We start from the raw sequence: 5,583 nt of genomic DNA on the forward strand, positions 1-5,583 counted from the left end.
CAGTACACATGAAACGCCAAGAAAAAGGGGGGTTTGATCCGCCAAAGACGATGGGGAGTTGATCGACGCCACATGTCGTATTATTTACTTGCGCAGATACGCGGAAAAGAACATACAATGTGTTGAGTTTGGTCGAATCGGGTGCATTGCTAAACACACGGGATTGTGTGATATTTCTGAGAAATCACGGGTTGTTGGTGCGAAGGATGAAATGCAAGCGATGTAAAAAAATAATGAAAGAGGAAATTACGCCAACAGGCGATGATGGATTTAGGTGGCGATGCAACCCCTGTGACACTACGGCGACTATACGGAAACACTCGATATTCGCGGGAAGCAAGGTAGAACTTCCCAAATTATTAATATTGTTCTACTTTTGGTCCCATGACGCGTTGCAAACCCAAATTTCGCATGAAGCCGAGATTAGCCAACGTTCAACGGTCACCTGGTGTGGCCGATTGCGAAAGCTTTGTACGGCCGAATTTCACAGGAATAAGCGACGTTTGGGAAATGAAGGCGGTTGTGTAGTTATTGATGAAACGCATCTGGCTAAGCGTCGGGTTGCCTCAGACAAAGGACCAGCCGTTAAAGCCATTTGGGCGTTCGGGGGAATAGACAAAGCCACCGGAGAAATGTTCATCGAAATAACTTCTGACAGGACTGCTCAAGTATTTCGAAAGTTCATAGTAGAAAATGTGGCAGAGGGGTCCACAATTTTAACCGATGCCTACCCTTCCTACAGGGGCATAGAAAGCTGGGGGAAGGGTTATATACACGGTGTAGTGGACCACTCCCGGTGGTTTAAGGACCCTCGGACAGCTTTTTGTACTAATGAAATCGAGGGGGCCTGGGGACAGCTTAAATATCATTTACATAGGTCTCGTGGTTTGGCACGTCACCTTTTGGCCGATTACGTAGGGGAGTTTTTGTGGAAACGTCAACATCAAAAGACTGACCGATTCTTGGCACTCCTGCGCACCATACACAATGATCCACGGTATAATTTTGACAAATTTGATGGGTCTCCTGTATTACCACATTTGTAAACCCCGTTTTAAGGTTCCAGGACGGAAATGACGACATCTGTTGTTTTGTGTTTTTACAGACGGTAGTCTAGGTCTAGTGCGCGATTATATTTAGTTTATGACGTGGCGAGAACCACCACTGTCTGTGCCATGGACCTCCTTCCTTATTCTCTGTCTATCCTTGTTGGTATCATTTGTACGTCTGATGTGGTGCTGCATACGGCGGCGAAAGGCATGCACGGACTTGCAGATCCTGTAACAAGTAGGGCACGGTCTTTCACTCAGGGGACGCTAGGGGAACTACGGGGACCCCTGCCTGAAGAATGGATCACTCTAAATGATACACAATGGGAGGACTATCACTTGATGAGCATTTTCAACAAAACGGCGGAGCGACATGTATATAGACGGCCTGAACTATTTTACAGCAAGTCATTTGGTTACGTAGTAGCTGAGCGTGTTTCATTACAACAAATGGCGTTTCCACATGGAAGATATTGGACAAGTGTACAAGATTTTGAACGCACCTGTCTCTGTCAACGGCGCCTGGGCCAAATCATGCCCAATATTTCCTATGATGTCCTTAAACAAACGAACATGTTCGTGCGTCCAATAGGGTATTATAGGATTCGTTGGTTCTGGAGTGGGGACCAATACATGTCGTTTCATGACCTTGGCAAGAATTACTCTATGTTTGCTCTGACCAAATTTAAATTAATTATGATGAGGCTATTCGAAAGTTATTCAGCTATTGAAGCATCATGCCGTCAAGAGCCTATGGGAGACCGGGACAGAGCCGAAATAAATGAATTGAATAAGTATAATGCCAGTAGCAATAGTTTTACACAATGCTGGCATCTAATACAAAAAAGAGCCTATCGGGGCGACTATTGGCAACAGTTGTACTCCTATAGGGAGAAAGGGGTCATATTGGGAATCTGTACAAGGTGTGATTTTAGAGGAGTTATCTCTGCCCTGGAACCAAATAAGGCAGATATAATCATCCAAGAAATAGTAATGACTAAAGTAAGTAACGTGCAGTATGTGCGCACTCCATTGATACCATGCCGGGCTCAGGGGGGATGGATTAATCAGGACTGGTTTGAGCACTTATGGCCAAGGGGTCGTGTAATAGCCCATTCGTGCAACTTCTGGCCAGGAATGAATACCACTCTATGGGGTGATCTACCAACGACAAATTTTCCTCCCAGAGTAAAATGGATACAACCGTCTTTTCCAAATCTGGATCACAGTGTGTATGCTAATCGTGGCAATCAGGGCATGAGGTGGAATAACCTTTTTGATGGTGTGCCGACTAGGTTTAAGGCATCTACATCAACATGGGTACCTTTTCCCAGGCCTATGTGGAAATTCTTCCCCTCTCTTACTGCATCGGATGAAGCATGTAAAAATAGAATATCACATAACCAGGATTTGTGCCGCGACCCTGTAGGAGGACCCATTTTGAAGGCAGCCTTTTGGGACCATGTTCATTTTGATCCGGAGCTAAACCGACCACGCTTCCCAGGGGGACCAATAGAAATTAAAGGTGAATTGGTATCAAGCAATACCGCCCCACGGGGTACGCGTAGAAGGCGTAAAAGGTTCCTGGCAGGACTGGTATGTCTCGTTTTTGCTGCGATATCAGCGATCGCCGTCGTTGCGACAGTTTCATCCCAGTTACATGAAGAAACATTGGATCTTAGCCGACAAATCAATAATAGAATGATACAGGCCACGCAGAGGTCCACTGCACTAGGGAGAAAGATTAACGAACTCTCTCTTCTGCAAATAACCCAACAACAGAAACTGGATCAAACGATCGCTACCATGGAAATGAGGACAACGTTAACAAATAAACGACTTGTACTAATGGAAAAGTACATAGAAAGAAACCGACAAATGATAGTACGACAAGCCACAGCATCCCTGACCTCTTTTCAAAACTATAAGGAAATGAGCGAAGCTGAACTGGCCCTTGATCGATTGGTTTTGGACGAGTTGGCTAATTTAACTGGCAAGTTAATATTCGACTCCAGCAAAGTATATCTCACAAAAATCCGACAAGGAACGCTACGGATAAAAGAACACGCTCAGCAATTAATAGCCTATAGAGACGCTTACATCAATGAGACGAATGACATTGGGGAAGAGCTACGTGCTAACCGAATCAGTCTAGATCAAGCCCAACAGGGTGTGGATTTGGGTTTACAAGTTTGGAGAAAAGATCTAAATAAGAGTGTGTACATGAATATTTCTGATTGGCGATATGAGAATATTACAATTAAGCCTTTCGAATTTGTTGGAGGAAAAGAATTTATGAATAACTTGGGCCAAACGATAGAAGACATGACACATGGTGTAGGAAGCTTGATAAAATCAGTAGGAGATAGCACAGGAGATCTTCTACAAGATGGATTAGGTGCGGTCGGAGGAATATTCAATAAGGGAGTGAGCGGAATTTTTTCCGGCCTGGGGTCTGTTCTAATTCCAGTAATTTTGATATTGGGGGCCGGGATCATCTTGTTTTGTGGCTGTCGTTATAGCAGTCTTTGCTGTCCTAAGTTAAAACCTAAGGTACAACGGCGGAACACGAATACTCAGTTGACGATGTACATATCATCGGCATCGAACCCCGTTAAAACGGCCAAATCGACAAGAATGTAGTGCACGCATATGTACTCAAAGGATTTTACTTTTATTAATTTAAATTTTTTCAAAAGTCCACAGATATACTAACTAATTTATAATAATATGAATCGTTACCTTAAATTATGGATTGTGCTGGCAGTAGCCTTAACACTACACCGAGGATATCTTCAAACTCATGGCCAATTATTGCCCCTATCTGCTATGAGTGTGAGGTTAGCATTTAATCTTACAGGATGGACAACGTTCCGGTATCAAGGTCTCAGATACATCCGCCTTAATCGTCTATTCAAATTAAACGAGAGTTGGCCAATAGGTGAAACGGAAAATAATTTTCCAATATACGAAGAGACGCCCAAATTTGGTCCAACACGAGCTAGTCAGGATCAATTGTACAAGTTATTTGCACCCTCGGGGTCTGACAAGAGGTATTGGAACGATGTTAGACAATACGAAAGAGAATGCGGGTGCAATCGGAAACTATCAAGAATATCTCCCGATATTACGTTGGCAGCCTTTACCAGAACCACAACATATCGCCGAAAGAATAACTTTGGCTTAGTACATACATGGAAGTATGTGGTAGGAAGGGAAGAACATGGCACTATGGCTGTGCCGGGTCCGATCCTTCGGATGATATCTCCTAATGCTACTCCACAAGTTACTATACATCAACTGTTGACGGTGTACAAGTTATCAGTGATGAATATCTTGGCACAATATGCAACAGTGACAGCAAGGTGTCAGCAGCGTTTCGAAGAAATCGCGGGATGGAGAGTCAATAAAGGCGAATTTAACGTATGTGTGCACGGAGAAGACAACCAGATGCAATGCATAGGATGCTCATTTTATACAGAGGATCTGGCAGTAAATATACTTTCCAGAGACTTTGTGGTCATGGAAATAGATAATAGCATAAGAGGATTAGGGACGAGAATGCAAGAAACTTATTCCTACAGTCAATGGCCAGCGGGAGTCAAATTACCCAGATTACATCACGACATCGTGTGGTTGAAGGCTCGAAATGAGACGGGCCCCAGGGAGAGGCCAGCAAACTTTGATGGTCATACTTGGTTTAGATTGAGGATTTACGCTCTCCGCGAACATCTGAATAATGATACTCAACGGATAATGGGGAAGAGAAATTTTCCGACTATGTTGCAAGGCAGCATAGAATGTGAACGTAAAAAAAATCAAAAGGTTTGTCGAAATTCAATAGGAAGTTTAAAGACGGCATTGGCCTTTAAGGAAGTGTTATATGATCCATATACAAATCAACCCGTGTATGCAGATCATAGCAATGGTCGTTTACGAATTGCATCTCCAAAACCTGCAGGTCAGGAATCTCCCCTCAAAGCATGGCCTAAGAGTCTACCCAAGTGTAAACAACCCGGTAGATTAGGCGACTTTATCCTGACTGCATCATTTAAAAGCAATGGGCAAAATACAAGGAATATGGACTATTATCTAGCTCGCCTAGGAATGTATTACGTAGAAGCAACAAAACGGCGGTTACGCCAGTTATCTTTGCCCATATATAAAATGCGGAGAAAACTGGGGAGATTGGACAGGTCCATAACTGGTGAAGAGATGGAGTCTCTAAGTCAGGCGCTACGGTCAGCCTTGACACCTCAGAAACTGAGTAGGATAAATGAAGAATTACTGAGCTATATGTCAACACGCAAGCTCATAGAGGTGCAGTTTCATGATATCCGGATATTCCGACCAAGTGTGGCCTACACAGCCACAATATGTGCTGGAATATTGGTGTATACGCCTTATGCCTATAAGGACAATAACAAAATCAGAACTAACTCTGAAATGCCATTGAGTACCGCGGAATCAATAACGACAAAGGCTGTAAATTTTGAAGGAACCACTCGAAAAGTACCTTCTAGCTCCGTAATGC

This window comes from Botryllus schlosseri, chromosome 3, assembly GCF_051294905.1.
Source record: "Botryllus schlosseri isolate E-star chromosome 3, Bs_hap1, whole genome shotgun sequence".
Lineage (NCBI taxonomy): Eukaryota > Metazoa > Chordata > Ascidiacea > Stolidobranchia > Styelidae > Botryllus > Botryllus schlosseri.